Consider the following 19,817-nt stretch of genomic DNA (forward strand, 5'->3'; position numbering starts at 1 on the left):
TCTAGTAAACATGCTAATAAAGTACTTCCTGGCAAATAAACTAATGACTTTAGCAGAGTTCTTTATAAAATTATTTTAGCAGGATGACCTTGGTTTGGTTTGTTTATAGTAGACAAACCAAAAGTCTCAGATTTTTGAAGCACAGATCCCTTTAAAGTGTACATAAGCCATATAACAATCTGGCTATAAAATACAGATGATTCATAATCTAAAACTCCCTGCTAAATGAGGTGATTTGCAAACCTTTCCATAAACCTCATCCATTACTCTGGTTGGAATGGGTATCCGATAAAGCAAAGAAAGACCTAAGGAGCCACGTAGAAGGCCCTACACTTCTCCCTTTTTTGTCTGTGTTGCTTATATCCTTGAAATTGTTGGTAAAATTTGACACTAGGTAGCCATCCAATTTTATGCATCTAGTTTGACAATCTGATTGTTTGTGCTCATTGAGGCACAATAATCACACCCATTTCCCTTAGGGTTTTGAAGCAAATGAGATATGGACAGAAGAGTGATAGAAAAAGAAGCCTGGGTTACAGAACATGACTTTGATATGCAGAAGCAGGACTTCCTGGTACCTTACCTTGGAGTCTATATCTAAACCTCACTGAATGGCTAGGCTGGACAGCCACAGGCCATCCATCTCACAGAGGCAGGCTCCTTGCTGGATGAGGTAGAGTAGTCCAGAAAGCTTATCTGATTATAAAACAAAAGGCAAGAAAGGAGCTCAACTTACCAATCAGATAAGTCATTTTTAGTCCATAAAATAGGAAAAAGTAAAAAGACCAGGAATTTAGTATTTTCAAAATCTCATCAAATGGTGCCTGATACCTTCCCAAAAGAGTTGGCTATACTGGTTAATTTGAAAACTCCCCACCCCAAGTTCAAGACCTGAGAAAAGCTTACAGAAGGCACCCTGAATGGATTTGCTAGGGGAGGAAAGGTTATACAAGGGGCGAGGTCCTTGTTTCCCCATTTTTGCCAGTTGCTAGGCAAGTGAGGCTTTCCATCCTGGTGACCTTCTATACCTGGCCCATTGTCCTTTGTCTGCTCATTTTTAACTGCTGGTACCCTGGAACCAGACTGCATACAGAGGTTTAAATCTTAGTGCCACAATCTACTAGCTATGGAAGCTTGGATGCTGCTGCCGTAGTGTAAAATTTCTCCAAATTGAAGTTAATAAAGAATGACATAAGAGATCTCCAAGATGGTAGCCTAGGTAAACACGGCTCACATCCTTGCACAAGCACATCAAAATTTCAACTAAAATACAGAAAAACCATCATGCAGAACTGGTAGAAACTGAGTTGAATGGAGGTCCTGCAACCATGGAATTAAAGAAGAAACCATAACCATTCAGACTGGTAGGAGACACAAAGACACTGAATGGGTTGGTCCCATGCCCAAGTGCGGCACATAAAAATCAGGAGGGATATCTCAGGAGTGAGGGGTCCAAGTTCCACATCAGACCCCCAACCCAAGGTTCTAGTACCAGGAATATAAGCCCCAGGGGCTTCTGGCTGTAAAAGCTAGTGGAGATTGAGTCAGGGGAAGAAAATGCTGGATTCCTAGGCAGTTCTCCTTAACAGGCCAACACATGGACTTACCAGACTCACTCCTGCTGAGCTCTAGCACTGGGGCAGCAGCTTGAAAGGCACCATTGGTATACAGGGAGGAACTGAAGTGTCTGGCATCAGGGCAAGAGCTGGAAGACAGCTTTCTCCAAGACAAAACTTCTGGAAGAGGCCATTGCTCCTCTTCTGAGCACCCCCCTCCCCACACACACACAGCCACAGAGCACAGTGGATACTATACCTGAGACTCCATCAACCTGGTTCACACTGTTTACCTTGCCTTGGTGATTCCCTGAGACTCCATCCCACCAAGCTTATGAGTCCACACAAGCAGCCCTCCTAAGTGATTAACAGTAGCTTTTATATACAAATGACTTGTCGGCACATGCTTCTGATCTTTCTAAGTCCTCTCCAACAAGCAGCAGCTGGCTTCAGTGAGACCCCCATACCTTGCTAAGTGGCCTCAGGTTCACAGCCTGGACTCACTAGGGCACCTCCAAGCCCAACACAAGTAGCAACCACCTACTTTTTGCTTTATAGTTTATGCCAATTGTCCCAGACAGAACACAAGGGGGCACCAGAGCCCTGCTGAAGTAGGCCCTTGTCTGTGGAGTGGGCCCCTGAAGAGCTGATTTTCCATGGAGGGTAGAGGTTGGTGGTCAGTGGCCGGTGGTCACAGACAATCCTTGCAGCTGACAGGCAGGCCTGGGTAAATCCCTACCATTGATCTGCCAACAGCAATCAAGGCTCAACTATAAGAGAAGGGTGTAGTTAGCCCACAGGGACAGTGCACCTCGAGGACCCAGACTGGGTGATAAGAGAGGCAGTGTTACTAGACCTCACAGGACACTTACTACATTAGGCCATGCTATCAAGATAAGGAACCATAAAAGCTCTTCCCAATATATAGAAACAAACACAGGGAGGCTGTGAAAATAAGGAAAAAAGAAATATAGCCCAAATGAAAGAAGAGAACAAAACTCCAGAAAAAGAACTAAACAAAATGGAGATAAACAATCTTTCACATGTGGAGTTCAAAACACTGGTTATAAGGATGCTCAAGAAACTTATTGAGTAACTCAACAGCATAAAAAAAATCCATTCAGTAATGAAGGATACTCTAATTGAAATAAAGAACAAATTATAGGAAATCAACAGTAGAGTGGACGAAGCCAAGAATCAAATCAGTGGTTTGGAACACAAGGAAGCAAAAAACAACCAACCAGACAGCAAGAAGAAAAAAGAACCCAAAGGAATGAGAATTGATTGTATAAAGAGACTCTGGGACAACTTCAAGCATAACAAAATTTGCATCTTAGGGGTGCCAGAGGAGAAGAGAAAGAGCAAGAAATAGGAAATCTGTTTGAAAAAATAATGAAAAAAAAACTTCCCTAATTTGGTGAAGGAAATAAGCATGCAAGCCCAGAAAACACAGAGAATCCCAAACAAGATGGACACAAAGAGACCAACTTCGAGACACATCATAATCAAAATACCATAGATTAAAGATAAAGAGAGAACCTTAAAAGCAGCAAGAGAAAAACAGGTAGTTACCTACAAGGAAGTTCCCATAAGACTGTCAGGTGATTTCTTAAAATAAACTTTGCTGGCCAGAAGGGTTTGGCAAGGAATATTAAAGTTATGAAAAGTTAGGACCAACAACCAGGATTACTCAATCCAGCAAAGCTATTATTTAGAATCAAAGGGCAGAAAAAGAACTTCTGAGACAAGAAGAAGCCAAAGGAGTTCATCATTATGAAATAGTAGAGGAGCTTATTTTTTTAAAAAATCAAAATTATGAACAATAAAATGGCAACAAATGTATACCTAACAACAATGGAAGCTAAAAAACAAACTAAGCAAAGGAGCAGAACAGAAGCAGAATCATAGGTATGGAGAATGGTTTGATGGCAACCAGGTGGGAGGGGAGATGCAGGAAACAGGTGCAAAGGTGAAGTGATTAAGAAGCACAAATTGTTAGTTACAGAATAGTTATGGGAATGCAAAGTACAGTATAGGAAATGGAGAAACCAAAAAACTTATATGCATGACCCATGGGCAAACAAAGATGTGGGGATCACCTGGAGGAGTGGGGGGTGCTCAGTGGAAGGGGAAAACTTGAGACAACTGTAATATCATAATCAATAAAATATAATTTTAAAAAAGAAGGCATGCTAAGGCAGAAGAATTTAGTTCAAAATTGAGGTTAGTTTTACCATTGATCCTGTCACCAGTTTTTCAGTAGATTAACAGTGGTTCAGTACTTTGGTCATTGGTCAGATGCCTGGATTCCTACATTTCTCAACCCCATGCTTTTACTTAAGCCCTTAGTTTATGCTCCCTTGCCTCATTAGTGCTGACTTGTGTTGAGTTTCTTGGACTGAACTCTAGATATCTAATTTTTCCTATAAATTTCTGACACCTCTACACAGAGTCCAGTTCAACTGTTTGAATGCTCATGATGCATGATTTTGACGTGTCTGAGTCAGCCTGCATGTTACTCACATAGCTCTTTCAGTATTGCCACGTATTTGAATTCCCTCTTTGTCTTTCAATATTCATAGGCTCCCTTGTTCAAAATTATATCTTAATCCTGACCTGTCTGAGCTGTCTTCTCACATTGCTATCTCAGAAGCTGGTAGTGATTCTGTCTCCAGTACTAGGTGCTGAAGGCTGCCATAGGTAGGCCCATGCTCTATGCAAAATCTCATTTCTTACTAGTTCCTAACACATATGGCCTGCACACTCGCTTCTCTTTCCAGTCCTGGATAGCTAGACATAAAATTTTGAACTCAAGAACTATAGTTAGGAAAATATGTTTAGTAAATCTCTCACAAATGAGAGAATCTAGTTCAGGGGATGTAGTCACTTGCTCAAACTAGTACCAACTTTAAGTTCAGGTTTTCTGATCCTTAGTCCCATGCTTTTCCAAAAAAGGAAAGAGGCTACATCTTAAGTCATAGTTTTTCATTTCTCTCCACCATCTACCTATATGTTATTCAAACTTGAGCACGTCTCACTCATCATATACTCACCTTACCCTGTTTTTAAATTCTTACTTTGTATGTAGCTACTTTCACAGAATTTAGAATATAGCTTCTCTCTAATTATTTGTGTGTGACATCTTTTTCTCCTTGGAGGCGAAGGACATTTCCTATACTAACTATTTCCAGTAGTTATTCCCCTTTCAGTTACTGAAATATCAATTACATTTAAAAATAAAACCATTTTCTTTTATAGAACAATATGTTTTTTCATTTTATTGTATCATTTCCTTTAAAATAAAAGATTTTGATATGATTATAATTTAATCACACATTTAAATGCATAAACATTTGATTAAAAACTTCGAGTTGGTTCTTTAATTCTTTTTCCTTCTAGGGAAAATGTATGATTCTTGTATAAGATAAAATAAGTAGTCATTAGCATTAATGAATGCATTATGCCCTGATAATCTTAACACTTCAACATGATGCTAATTAGCAATGTTGAAATTACTAAATGATTGGCATACTAGGGTTCACTACTTGACTTCTATTTTTCCATGCTGAGAAAAAAAATACACACTCGGTATGCCTCAGTGCTGACTAATGAAAACTATAAGAAGTTCAGTACATTCATAATTTGCAATGAATGGTTATTACCAAGATTAGTTATTTAAATCACACTTATATGATTAAGTACCTTAACCAATTAGGTCAATGGAAGTACAAATCTGTCAATTACATCAATAATTCAAATTATATCTTCTCTTAATGGCCAACACTAAATATCAGCACTTCACTTTCCTTCTTGGTTGATTGGTAAATTATACTTTAAAATTGGAGTTATAATAACAACAACAGATAACTTGCTATGGGATTACTTGGGTCAGGCCCAGTGTAGATGTTTTACCTACATCTCAAACCCTTCTAACATCCATGGGAGGTAGATCTTTTACTTTTTACAACATGGAAACTAAGGCCTCAGAAGGTAGGTAATCTCCCAGTGTACATCTTGCTTATTGAGTGGAAAGAACAGTTTGTTACTCTGATTTGCTGTGGTTGTGTCTGTCTGTTTACTTTCCCACAGTTTTAGGATACTACTACTTTCTGGAGCTATTTTGGGTGTTAACAGCAAAGAATGGGCATTAAGATGTCTAACACAGTGAAAGTATTAAAGTAAAATATTTAGGATATCCCAACCATCCCTTCGTCCTATTTATCCTTATAGCTCAGAGTGTGGTCCGCAGAGCACCACCTGGAATCATGTCAGAAGAACAGAATTGACAGTCTCTCCAGACCTGTGGTGTCAAATTCTTCATATTGTGAAGACTGTCTGGTGGTTGTTATGCACGTGGAAGTTCGAAAAGTGCTTCTCTATACAGCAGGAGTGTGAGGAGAGTGGGTAGAACAGATGGAGCTCTCCGTGGCCTTTGCATTCAGCCTAATAGAACAATTAAACACGTATTTATCTCCATATTTATTAAATAACACCCCTGTCTTTTCAACTCTAGGCATATTGACTAACACTACCAATAAAAAAATAAAGCTCAAACTATGAACTAAAGGATGCACAGCCAAGGAAAGAAAAACTTCAAAGGCTTAGAATATGAAGGTGGTGGAATTCAAGGCTGTATGACTGCATTTCTCTTTGTACCACTGAGATCAAAGAACTTCCCTTCAGTGTTTTCACCTGTCAGTGTATTTGATTCTGGCTGTATTCGCCACTCCAGGTTCTACAGATTGCAAATAGAATTTTTAGAATTACACTGATGACAAAGTAGTGACAAGACAATCCCAGGATCTCTAAAGTGTAGCAAAATGTGATTTAACTTGTACAGACTTAATGTTGAAGATAATTAGAAATGATAAATTAAAGAAAAGAAGTTAAATTGCCCTCAAAAGCATTACAAACAAAAAATAAACTGATTACCCTCAAAATCCAGTTGGTAAATTATTATAAGCAATGCCAAAACAATACCAATTTGAGAATCAATTTCCTGGTTGGGAAGGATTCTTATTCTCTATCTTGGTTAAAGAAACATCTTTGTTACTCTCTTCCTCATGATTTTTTCTTCCATCCAACAGTTGCCTTTGCTTTTAGATGTAAACACATTTCAACTTAGAATTTGTTTATAGGCTACACTTCTGTATATTATTCACCGATACCCCAAATTATGTTGTATACTAGCTAATTAACATTTCAAGCCATGATATGATGCAGCTACATATAAAATTAAAATGACTTTATCTTTGTCACCATTTTGACAAAGAGTTCAGTCTTGGAAAATGTCCCCGATAAGGGAGAGTGGCTATTGCGCACCTTCCATCCCTTTTCCAATGTTCTGATTGCTTACGTGTCCTTCAGCTATTAAAAGGTACAGAGGAGTTTTAAAATAATTTTTCCTGCGGTGGGATGTGCTTTTTGGTGTGATCAGTATGACTTCACTGTAGATTGGCTTGAAGGGGCACAAGAGTGGGAGAAACCGTGTAGGTCAGAAAGACTGTGGTGAGCTGACAGTTGTCTGAACTAGGCAATGGAGGAGGGAAGAGATTCAAGATACATGTGTGAGTGAGAACCTAAAGGTTGATTGGGTGTGGAGGTAAGAAAGAACTATGTGCCACTTATTTTATGTGTGAAACTGAGAGAAGACACAGTAAAGTTAGAGTAAGGATTAAGTTGGATAGCTCATGGCAAACGCTTGATACCATGTGCTGTAAATGGCTAACGTTTGCTGAAGTGGGGACGGCTGAGATTCTAGCACCTGCGCATGTCCTGGGAAAAGCAGTGTAAACCCTCTGTGCCTCTGCTACCTTATCTACGAAGCACCTCTACGTTCCTTACGGAGTGTAGAGGGGATTGCCTGAAAGCATCCTTGGTAAAGAGGTCAACACAGTTCCTGGCACACGGAAGTTCTCAGTTTACGCCATCTGTGTTTGACTCTTTCATTTTCTTTTTTATTCTTTTTTTTAAAGATTTTATTTTATTTATTTTTAGAGAGGGAATGGAGAGAGAAAGAGAGAGAAAAACATCAATGTGTGGTTGCTGGAGGTCATGGCCTGCAACCCAGGCCTGTACGCTGACTGGGAATCCAACCTGTGACACTTTGGTTCGCAGCCCGCGCTCAATCCACTGAGCTATGCCAGCCAGGGCTGACTCTTTCATGTTCTTTTCCTGCACCTGAGTGCAAGATATGGCCCTCTGACATCACTAAAGACACATGGCTGCCCTCAGAAGAAGCTGATGTTTTGTGAGGACAGTTCATTGCTCTTATGTAAATAATGAAAGTCCTTTTGGCCTTGTTACCCACTGACAAAACTCCTTTGTTTTAGCATGATTCAAGTACAGAGGGTACTGGGATGTCATCCACTCCACATACATAATCGATGACACAATTTGGTAGAAGGGAAAATAATTGCAGACTAACTGCAAAGTGCCATATTTTGTCAAGTAGGAGGTGATAAAGCCCTGCCCAGGGTTAACGTTTTCTTCATCTATCTATTTAGGCCACTGACAAAGCTGTCACATTCTGGGATGTTTTTGATGTTTTATTTTCTGTATTCCACATATGTTCTCTAATTTGATTCTATTTCCTTTATATTTAACTGTATAGTAAATCTGCTGAAGCCAAATCAACTATTTTGGCTCTATTTTATTTCCTGTCAAATGCATTAAATTTGGGGGACATACTTATTATTGACAAAACTTTTATTTTTTCTAATTATATAAAAACAGAAGATGCAATAAAATATTCACTTTATTGCAGATGTGCTATGTATGTCAAAATGGTGACAAAGATAAAGTGAGATACCAATGATAAAGTGACAAAGATAAAGATAAACATATTGTTTTTTCCTACACATACATGTCTGTGATACAGTTTAATTTATACAGTAGGTACAGCAAGAGATTCACAATGCCTAATAATGTAGAAATATAACACTGTAGTGTACTAAAAGTTATGTGAATATGCTCACTCTCTCTCTCTCTCTCTCTCTCTCTCAAAAGATCTTACTGTATAGGACTCGCCCTTCTTGTGACAATGTGAGATGAAGAAATGCCTAAGTGATGAGACGAAGTGAGATGAGTAAGACATTATTGGGTAAAATCAGGATTACTTGGACACAAGTGCTATGTTCTGTGGCAGTCGATCTGATAACAGAGACAGCCACTAAGTGACTAACAGGCAGGTAGTTTATTCAGCGTGGAGATACTGGACAAAGGGATGATTCTCATCCTGGGTGGATGACGCGGGAGGTTGCAAGATTTCGCCACGCTACTCAGGAAGGTGCACACCTTAAAACTTATACATTGTTTATTTATGGAATTTTCCGTTTAACATTTTCTGCCCACAGTTGACTGTGGGTAACTGAAACTGTGAAAAGCAAAGCTGTGGATAAGGGGGGCCATTGTAGAAGTAACTTTGTTATTGTCTCCCTCCATATTCAAACGTGGAGGGTGGGTTCCCTATATCTGGTACTTGATGAAAAATAGAGCAGATCCATGATACTTATCTTTACTTGTAGTATATAAAGTAGTGGTTAGGATCATGTGCTCTGCAACCAGAATGCCCAGTTTAAATCCCAAACTTAACTGTCACTTACAAATTATAACTTTGGTGCTTCATTTAACCATGCTTCAGTCTTATCCCCTATAAAATGCAGAATATTACCAATTCCCACATGCTTGGATTGTTCTGGAAAGTAAAGATTTAGATAGAGGTAAAAGCTGTTAGAACTATGCTTGGCACATAAGAGGTGCTATATGTATTAATCTTATTACTAGGGGATAGGAAGCTCCACGTAACTTTAATGTTAAAAACACAATTTGATTTAGTAATTATGAAAGCCGTATCCCATGTGATTATCCTAGGCTTCAGATTTTGTTCGACTGTAAGATCTTTAACTGCCCTTCCCTATCATTGGCTAGCTGCCGTTTCTATCTCCCCTCCAGGATCAAACGGAGGATAGAAACATGAGAAGAGCAGAAAAGTTCTTACTTGACTGGAATTGTTGAAAAATGGCTTAGCAATTTTTGAACCTGACAGGTTTTCAGAGCTTTCTTCTCCCTTATGGGATGCTTTTGTGAGTTCTTGACACAAGAGAAAGTTGAGCACACTGAAAATATTCCGCAGCTACCCTGAAGTACAAGAAATAGATTTTCTTCTACTTTTTCTGACTCCACTCCACCCCTGCTTTCTGCATTTCCACCCGCCACATGGAGAACCTGACGTCTACAGCCAGCGTCTCAGGCAGGACTTCCCGTGTACCCAAAATCACTCTCTCTCCACACCTACCGTCATGGACACTTGCTGGTCCTGGAGTTCAAGAACTCCAAGCTGGAGTTCAAGTGAAGCACAGCTCTTTCTGTCCTCCCATAACATTCTTTATTTCCTATATTATTGAACTTGTGACGCTTTGTTGTCACTGATTTTTGTGACCATTCACTAGGATGAACTAGGTTGGATAAGGTGCAAGAATAACATGACAACTTTTTCACAATGTCCACTTTAAATGCATTTTTCCCTGTAACATGGATGAAATTTCAATCAAGCTTCAGTGCTTTTCAAGTTACTATGTGGTATTAAATATTAAAAACACCATGCCTAGTTGAACATCATCTAGTATAAAAACCATGACATGTCATCCACACTAAATCTTTTCTCTTTCAGCTTGGGCTGCAGTGGCCAGGGCAGGGGCTTCTGGCTTGTTTCCACCTTGAGGTTGTGCTCCACGCCGCCTCTCACTCCTCGATGCAGCGGAGGGGCGACGAGGAGCAGAGGAGAGCTTCAGTGACTGGAATGGCTGAATTACAATAAATTACGTGCACTGACTCCCTCTCTAGTGGCTGGTCCGAAACCTAGGTTTGTTTTCCCCTTCTTTCTGGTATTTGTACCTTCCTCAGAGAGTCCTCCACTGGTGACCACCATTTGTTATTCCTAAGACTGTGATTCCTCCCCATGGAAGTGACTTATAATGCCCCTTAGCGCTCTGCCTTCAGTCTCTTTGTGCTGTGGTCACTATATAACCTTCAGAAGGTCATCTTGGACCACAGCTTTTCAAGGCTTCTCACAGTAATCTCTCCTGTGCGGTACCCACATCCAATCTTCAAGGACGCTGATGCTTCCCTGGGCCGTGTCAGTGCCCTGCATGACTAGGACAGGATCTCCTTGCCTGACGGTAGTCAGGTAAATGGGCAGCTAGTTAGTCTCTTGCCTTGAGATGCTTTTATTTTATTTTTAATTTTTTAGTAAATTGTGAACCAGCTTTGAGATTCCTGCACTTCCAGGGGACTCAAGCCAATTTTCAGAGTGGTTTCTTGGAAACACTCTCACTTGACACAGCAGGAAAGAGGAATAGGCTTTCTCCTTACCTAGAGAGAAAAGGCGTAACATGCACAGCACTGACTTCTCTCAAAAAGTCCTCCCTTTTGAGCTTGAGATTCAAATGGATTCTCAGCCTTCTCCTATGAAGTGTGGGGGATGGGACACACCAGCAGAACCAGTTTTCTGGTCACATTTTAAAATTGTGGCATGGATAGCTCAGACCCAGTTTGGAATGTAAGGATACTTCCTCACTACTGTCTGCAGTCAGAGCACTGCTAAGCATTTTATATTTGTGTGCGTACTTACATATTACTTACATACAAGTGCACATTTTACACCTAAATACATGTATGTGGCCACAGTGTTGCACATCTCTGAGACACCTCTCACATTGAAGACTACATACATAGAGTTACACTCTTGAGAATGTTATTTAAATAGAGGAAGCTGAGAATGGTGTATCCTGATGTTGTGAAAATCCTTGGACTTTTACAGGAATGTACAAGTATGCACTCTTCTGGAATCTGGATATATTTCATATAACCAATTTATTACATTTATTAAAAATCTACCATGCATTAGGCATGATGTTAGATGTTATAGATGGTGTTAGACATCTACAGAAGAAAATAAAGTAAAAAATATAAAACAAAATACATATAGATGCAAAAATGTCTATATATAAACATAGAAAGTGATTAGAATTATATTTAAATGTTAATTCTTGCTTTGCTAGGTTAACTGGAAATGGCTTTTCAATTTTCTGTTTACTTTTAAATTTTTCTCACATAAACATGCATAAATTTCATAATGAAAACTGCAATAGCAAGTTTTCTTTAAAAAACATATTTATTTATTTATTTTTAAAGAAAGTGTTACAGGGTGCAGCCAAGAGGGGGGACCCCAAATGGGCATTTGAAATGGGGTACAGAACTCAAGGTGTCCAGGAGATTTTAAGATGTCTTCACCCCTTCCCCCACAGGTGTGAGTTTGGGGGAAGGGACACACAAAGCAAGGACATGCAGGGCTGTTTTGTACAGCTACAGCTTTGCAGCTAATCCATGGCATAGTCATTTAACATACCTATAGCCTTCAGCTGGTCACTTAAATATGCTAAATAGCTGTGGCCATGCTCTGGGCCAGGGGGATGGAAAGGAACTCTCCCACCCAAGATGTTACTGGGGGGCAGATCCTTCGAGTTACAGCACCTGCATAGGAGCTTGGAGAAGATTGGCTTCATGACATGGGCCACACCTGCCCAGACCCACAATGGTAGCCCAGGAAAGCTGGAAGAATATAAGATTACTGGCAGGTGTAATTGAGTGTGGGAGGAGTCAGAAATGGGGCTGCAGAGGACTATTGGTGCTGGGATTTAAACTCGGACACGGCAGCCATTGAGGAGAGAACCACGCGGTTTTGGCTGAGTGGGGACTCCCGTGGCCCTGGGGGAGAGAGGACCATGTGCCTTTGCCAGAGTGGGGACCTCTGCAGCTTTAGAAGGGGGAACCACCACCCAGCTTTAGCAGAGATCCCGACGAGCACAGCTGATCTTGGTGCTGGGACCGAGGGAGGCCTACCAGCCTAGCACGGATTACTGGGAAGAACCAGGGACTGCCTGAGCCATGGACTCTATTTCCTTTTCTGAGATACGGTACCCCAGACTGGGCAAAGGCGGGAGGAAGGACTGTATCTGTTTGTGGATGTTTTAAGGGACTTTAGGATTTTGATGAAGACATTAGGTCACTACTTTAAGTTTATATAGCATTAAATAAACATTTCCTTTCCTTTTCATGAATCTCTGGCATTGAGAGACATCTTTCCTATAGATGGCGGACATAATGGACCTGGGGGTTTCTTTCAGTAATAGTATATCATCCCAGACCCCCCCTTGTTTGTTCTGTAACAAAAGGAGAAGGGAAGGAGAAAGGGAGGCAGAGAAAAAAGCAATGTGTCTGACAGGGAATCGAACTGGAGGCCTTTCACTTTGTGGGAAGATGCCCAACCAACTGAGCCATACAAGCTGGGGCTGCAATAGCAATTTTTCAGGGTCCTCACCACAACACATCCACACAAGGGGACCCACTTCCCAAAGCACATTTTTGAATACTGTACTATAACTTTTACGACAAATGTCTCATTATTACTTAACATATATATGCATATATTTATATTTTGGTGCTACAGACCTAAGAGATCTTAGGTTTAAGTATAGAAAACTAAATTAAAAATATGAAATTATTGCTTATGAATCAATACCTCAAAAATTAAAAATAGAACTGCCTTATTATCCAGCGATTCCATGTATGGGAATTTATCCAAAGAACCCCAAAACACTAATTCAAAAGCACATAAGCACCCCTATGTTCATTGCAGCATTATTTATAATTGCAGGTATATGAAAGCAGCCCAAGGGTCCATCAGTAAATGAGTGGATAAAACTATGGGACATTTACACAATGGAATACTACTTGACTATAAAAAAAATTTTACCCTTTGAGACAGCATGGATAGACCTGGAGAACATTATGTTAAGTGAAATAAACCAGGCAGAGAAAGCAAATACCATATGATCTCACTTGTATGTGGAATATAATGAACCAACTGAACTAACAAGTAAAATGGAGACAGACTCATAGCAGACAGAGAGCAGGATAACAGCTAAGCATGGTGGTTAAAGGGTGAAGAGATTGAGGAAAAAGGACCCATGGACATAAACAACAGTGTGGTGATTGCAGGGGGGAGGGGAGCAAAGGGGGATAAATAGTAATGTAAAATATACAATAAAACAATACTAACCAAAGTTTTATAATTTATATAAGGGCAACACTAAATTTAAAGATATGAAAAATTTGACTCAGTCTGTTTTAACCACAACATTGTAATTTCACAGCTGTGAAAATATATATTTTTAAATTTGGTAGAAAATCTTAATTCATTTTCACTAATTCTCAGATATCAGAGTATTGATGTATACCTTAGAAAGATAAAATAATTTTTATTAGTTTATTACTGATGATTGAAAGAAAAATATAGGATGTGTATTTATGGAACTAACAAATCACCAGTGTTATTCTATAAAAAAACTAAACTTTAGTCTTGATATATTACACTAGAGTTTTCTTTTCTGTTTATAATGTTGAAAAGAGATAAGTTAAATAAAAATGATGAATAGGTGAGTTCAACTATTAGATCATGTCCGTTTTCTTAGAGTATCAAAAGTGAATTAAATGTCACTTACTGAGTCAAGATATTCTTATATATTCATTTGTATAATCATTATTACATTTATTTGTATAGTCATTCACTCAGCAAATATTTCTACATCTTAGGCACAGGAAGGGCAATGAAGCATAATGATGAACAAAATATGAAATGCCCCTTCCTTTATAAATCTCAAAGTCTACTAATATATACACAATATGAAAAAGTAATCATACAAAATAATAGGTGATAGGTATTATTATTTTAAAAAGGCAAGATAGTGGAGCACAGAATCATGCCACCAATCCGTGATCAGTAAGTCAAGGGAAACTTTCAGAAAAGAGTAGTATCTAATAACTTAACTTTAAAATGAGTAGGTGTGAGTCAACTAAATAAATAGGAATATGAGATCTCAGAGGAGAGTGAGTACAGTATGATGAACTAGGAGACTTGATAAGAATTTTCGTATGGTTTAAGCATGATCCAGGGAGTGGCAGGATAGAATTAAAGATATAAAAGTGGTTATATCATGCAGGGTTTTATAAGCAATGTCTTACAGTTAAAACTTTATTTCAAAGTGAACAAATGAACACCAACTATGATAGTCGGCCTCCAAGATGGTACCCAGTCATTTCTGCCTTCTATTATTCACATCTTGGGCAGACTCTTCCCATGATGAATCAATGCTGGCTGGCCATGGGAGGTGACCAATAGAATACAGCAGAGGCGAGCAGATTAATTCTGAGATTAGCTGATAAAAATCAGTGCAGAGTTCTGCCTTGCCTCCTTGAGGCACACAGCCACCACGTGGTGAGGGCACACCGTCAAAGAACCAGCTTTAGGGAACAAGTCACCACAGAGCTGGGGAGACCCAGCGCCAGAACCATCCATCCAAAGCACTCCTAATCACGGACTCACAGAAACTGAGGGAAAGAAAATGATTTTTGTTGCGTAAAGCTACTAAGTTTGGTATAATTTCTTACATAACATTAGTTCATGAATTGACCTACTAAGGTGGTTGAAATAGAAGGTGAGACAATGAGATACTTAAACAGGGAATGCCATTCTCATTTCAGAAACTTTCTCTTTGGCTACAACGGTGTAGAAAGACTTCAGATAGGCAAAACGAAGACTTTCATATTTACCCAAACTAGGATAAATATTTGGCATGGTATTAATCTCCACTGATAAATTTGCATTCACTAATATTTTAAAATAAAACACAGATTCTTTCTGAAACATTTTTAGAATGATAGCTAGTGATCATTTAGCCTTCCCAGTTAATGCAACAATTCAAGAAACATCATGGAGTTCTTGAAGTACAAGTAAGTTAGGAGAAGTTTTATTCATTCAACCATTATCTCTGGAAGCTTTGCCAAGTGCAAATGGTCTGGCACTTTTCTGTCTCCTGAAATTGATGTCAGCTATTCAGCAGACTGACAGAGAGCCATGGAAGCGCTAACACTCGGTGACCCTGCCAGCTCAGCTCTGCAGTGACTTTGGGAATCTCTGCTGTGGTCGTGCGCAATCACCACACTCAGCAGCAATTTTCAAAATGATACACTTTACTTTGCCAGGCCTGTAGCAGATGCAACACAATTTGCCAAAGCACAAGAGGATAAAGTGGAGCATGTTTCTTTACTTTCCCTACAATTATCTGTATTGCTTGAGATACGGATTCAAGTCACTACTCTTTATGGCGAATATCTATTTTCCCCGACTGCCAAAGTTCACGGGATTTGCATAAATCCTAGAGTTCTTTTAAAGGAAAATTGGTTTAATTGGGAGCTTGCTTAATGTTTTTCACAAACTTACAAAACACCCCCACTATGATTGATGCTCTCTATTCATATTTAAGGGACAAGTCTAAGATGTCACAAATTCTCTTTCAAGGCACTAGAGAAATACAGGTTTATTGGGGTAAGGGAGTTTAAAAGTAAATTGAGAGGTTAGAAGAACTTCTGTTAAGCAGGATGTTAAGCCAGTCAAAGACAAGTACCATATGATTTCATTCATATATGGAATGGGATGAACAAAACAAAATAGAAATAGGCTCAGAGAATAGATGGGCAGCTGCCAGAGGGGAGGGGGGTTGCAGGGCGGGGTGAAAAAGGTGAAGGGATAAAGCAAAACAAACAAACAAACAAACAAACATGGACACACACAACAATGAGAGCAAAATGCACTTCCTTTATATTTTTGCCTGAAAAAAATAAACACTTTCTTACTGATGTCATACATGCACAAAGCTTCTAAAGTCATTCCCAATCGTTTCTATTATATTCGTGCCTACAGGTCCACCTCACCTATTCCCTCCCTCCCCCTTCCCCTTTCTTCCTCTTCTCGCTGTATCTGAATAGACACCGTGCACTTGAAAAACCTTTAGCAGTTTCCTCACTCAAATGACTCCTTTGCACAAGTGAGTAAACTGAAGTCCAGATGGATTAAATGCCCAGACTAACATGACACAAATTAGCAGCAAGGCTCAGTCTATAATTAGAGCTTCCTATTTTTTTTCAAATCTTGTTCTTCCAATGCTTGTTGCTACCTATAGGTCAGGCAGCCCTCATCATTTCTCAGGATATTTTCCACCCTTTTCTTACCTGCATTCATGGCAAAGTTCAATTCACTGATTGTACTACAAATAGAGCCTCGTTTTTAATGTATATGAGTGTCAGCCCCTTCTTAATACTCTTCAATAATCCTCACTGCCCTCAAAATAAAGTCCCAAGTCATTAAATTGATTTTAAAAATTTCTTTATATAGAAAATACTCAGTTTTTTTCTTTAACTTTGAAAGTGAATAGATAGTCATGGTGGTGAACGCTTATTGAACACCTACTCCAACAAACTGTGAGCTTAAATCCACAATAAGCAGGTTGCTAAGTTGTTTATAGAGCTGACTGAGAGAGGGGAGAAAGCAGAGGGTTAAGTCAACGAGCCGAGAGTCACTCTGTCTAGGCTCCAGTCTCAGCTCAGCCTATTACTACTAACTAGATGTTACTTATCTTCTCTGTGTCTCGGTACCTACCCTCACCTGCTGAGGGAGTTAAACAACTTAGTTCCTACAAAACTTGAGCAAAGGTGAGCCCTCCAAGAACATTAGCTATTGATTCTTCCTACACCTCTGTGGGGAAATCACTTTTAATATCTCGACTTTCCACTTGAGAAAATTATCAACCATATTTTATTTCAAAATTTCAGCAGAACCAAGAATATACACTTAGATGTACTGTTATAGAGCTGTTATAAATGACTGTTCTGTGATAAGGTATAATTATCCTGCTGATAGTAAAGCTGCCCAGTGGATAAACACAGGCAGGAGACAGGCGCTGAGAAAAACAGCCATAGGAAGAGGAGGAAAACTAGCCATGGACTGGAGCAAGCCTTCAGTCCATTCATTCATTCATTTTTTACTTTATCTACCAAGGTACTCCCCAAAAGAAGGTAAATATTATGTAGATTTCTTCCTCCGGGAAACAGATGCCAACCAAACTGAAGTCAGGATCATAAAGTATCTTGGAAAGTAACATCTTTGAAGAAACAGGATTGAGCAGGAGGAAAGGCCAGCTGACAACACAGATCTGACAGGGACTGTGCCAGCCCGACGGAGAGCCTCGGAGTACAGGTTCCCCACCAGAGAAGTCCCCGTGGAAAGGGGTGGGCTGGGTGTTTCCCCCTCATTCTGCCTCAGCCACTGACTAAGCCGAGGTGGACCTGAAGGAGTTAACAGATGGTCTTCACAGCCGGGCCAGGAGTCCTTCCCTGAAGGGAGAGCTGATCTGTGCGGTTCTGCAGTGTCTGCCACAGACGGTGAGAGCCACTCAGTGACTATCCCAGAGCAGAAACGAAAGGCCACACTCCTATCAAGATGTTTTATCCTGGGTTCCACACAGAATGGTGGAGCCAGTAAACACGGGCTAGATTCTGGGTTTGTTTCAGTTTTCTGACACCCAATTTCGGTAGTCCTTTAAATGGTGCCCTCTTAGCAATGGAGAATCCAAAGAAATCTCTTGACCACATTTAGGTCAGAATATTAAAAATGGAGTAGCAGTATCAGAGAACAGGATTCTAAAGTCCGTAATAATCTCAGCAAACCTGTATCAGGCAAGCTGGTCTAGGTTGGGCTTCAGTAACAAACAACTCCAAAACAGCAGTCACTTAGAACACAGAGGTTTATTTCTCATTTATCATACGTGTCCATTTCTGATTGACTGCGGTTTTTCATGTCAGATACATCTGTCATCATAAGAGAGGAAAAAGAGAGATTGGCAAAGAGCGTGCCAGCTCTGAAAAGTTCCTGCCAGGAAGTAACCTCCTTCACTTCTGTCCACATTTCACCGACCGAAGCGCGTCCTGTGCGTACGCCTGAGCAAACCTCGTGGACGGTTGCACCCCCTCCAGAGCAGCACAGAGCCCAGAGGGGAACAAGGACACGGATGACGAGTCCCAGGGGAGAGCCCGCCACCGTGGGTCTGGGGTGCCCGTGCTGCTGTCGGGCTTCACTGCCCAGGAGGAGACGGTTTATTTAGGGCCGACCTTAAATCACCTCGATGTGCATCAACAAAGGACACAGCCGCTTCCAAGGAAAAGTCAAACGGAAATCCACTTTGAGATTTTAAGTTTGTTAATTCTAATCCAGTCAACAAAACCAAGGTGAGATTTCTGCTTCTGTGTGCTGCAGATGATAACAGTTATGTATTAGAAATACCACTATGTGATGTGAAAATTTTGAAAAGTTAAAGGGACTACACAAAGAGGGACTATTATTTTTATTATGCTGTAATTGATATTGACTCCACTTCTCCTGAATCCAGATGGCATTTTAGATTCCCAAGCCCCTGTAGACCAGAATCCTCTCTACATATAGACGATCTTTGAAAAGAGGCAGAAACAGGAGCAATGTTAACAAATATCCAAAGAGGATAATAACCTCTTTGGGTAAGGATATATCCCAAAACATTCTTAATAAGAGGGAACAGAGGATTTTAAAAATCTACAAAAGGTGGGGAGAAAAGGGGATCCAGGTAGATATTTGAGTTCTTATCATCAGGCAATACTCATTCCCATTCTCTAAGAATATCTTTGTTTCCATTTTATACATGATGCATTAGAAATGCAAAACAATGAAAATTGTTTCTATGAGGTGAAAAAAAACACTAAGAAGTAAATATAAGGTCCAAAAATATAAAGCTCCATAGCATGATTATTCTTTCATTAAGATGTAAGCAACATTCTAGGAAATGTTATGGTCCTAATTACAATATGATGGAATATGCATTTATCTGGAAAATAACAAGCTCAAGAAACATGTAATATTCATTGTAGCAGCAAAAACAAAAGAAAGACACAAATATAGTATGTTATATCTCGACTTCTCATAAATAATACCTACATTGTCTAGGCTACAAATTTTGAAAGGAGATGGAATGTTTTGAAAATGAGCTAACATTATTTCCCATTTGTAAATTTGGTTTATATGGAATTCAGTAAAGAAATGTATGTATTTCTAAAATTTTAAAAACAGTTCAATTCCAAATGAATAAATTATTTATTTTTAACGTTTAAGAATTCTAGGCAGTATAATGAGGTAGTATAATAGCAAAACAGTGGTCAGACTGGTGTGTTCTTACGTCATTATGCAAACCCAGGGATACAGATACTAATGCGGTCCTGCTGCATTTTATGCACATGTACATATTTCTTCCCTGCATCATCTATGATAATGCATTGCCT

At 39.5% G+C, this 19,817-nt stretch overlaps 1 protein-coding gene across 1 annotated transcript in view; it reads right to left on the reverse strand.

Annotated features, from left to right (window-relative positions):
• SPAG16 (sperm associated antigen 16) overlaps window positions 1-19,817 on the reverse strand; it is a 734,031-nt gene that overhangs the window by 486,258 nt on the left and 227,956 nt on the right. The window lies entirely within an intron of this gene.

The sequence above is a fragment of the Phyllostomus hastatus genome, unplaced genomic scaffold (genome assembly GCF_019186645.2).
Source record: "Phyllostomus hastatus isolate PE091 unplaced genomic scaffold, TTU_PhHast_1.1 phas_contig_137, whole genome shotgun sequence".
Lineage (NCBI taxonomy): Eukaryota > Metazoa > Chordata > Mammalia > Chiroptera > Phyllostomidae > Phyllostomus > Phyllostomus hastatus.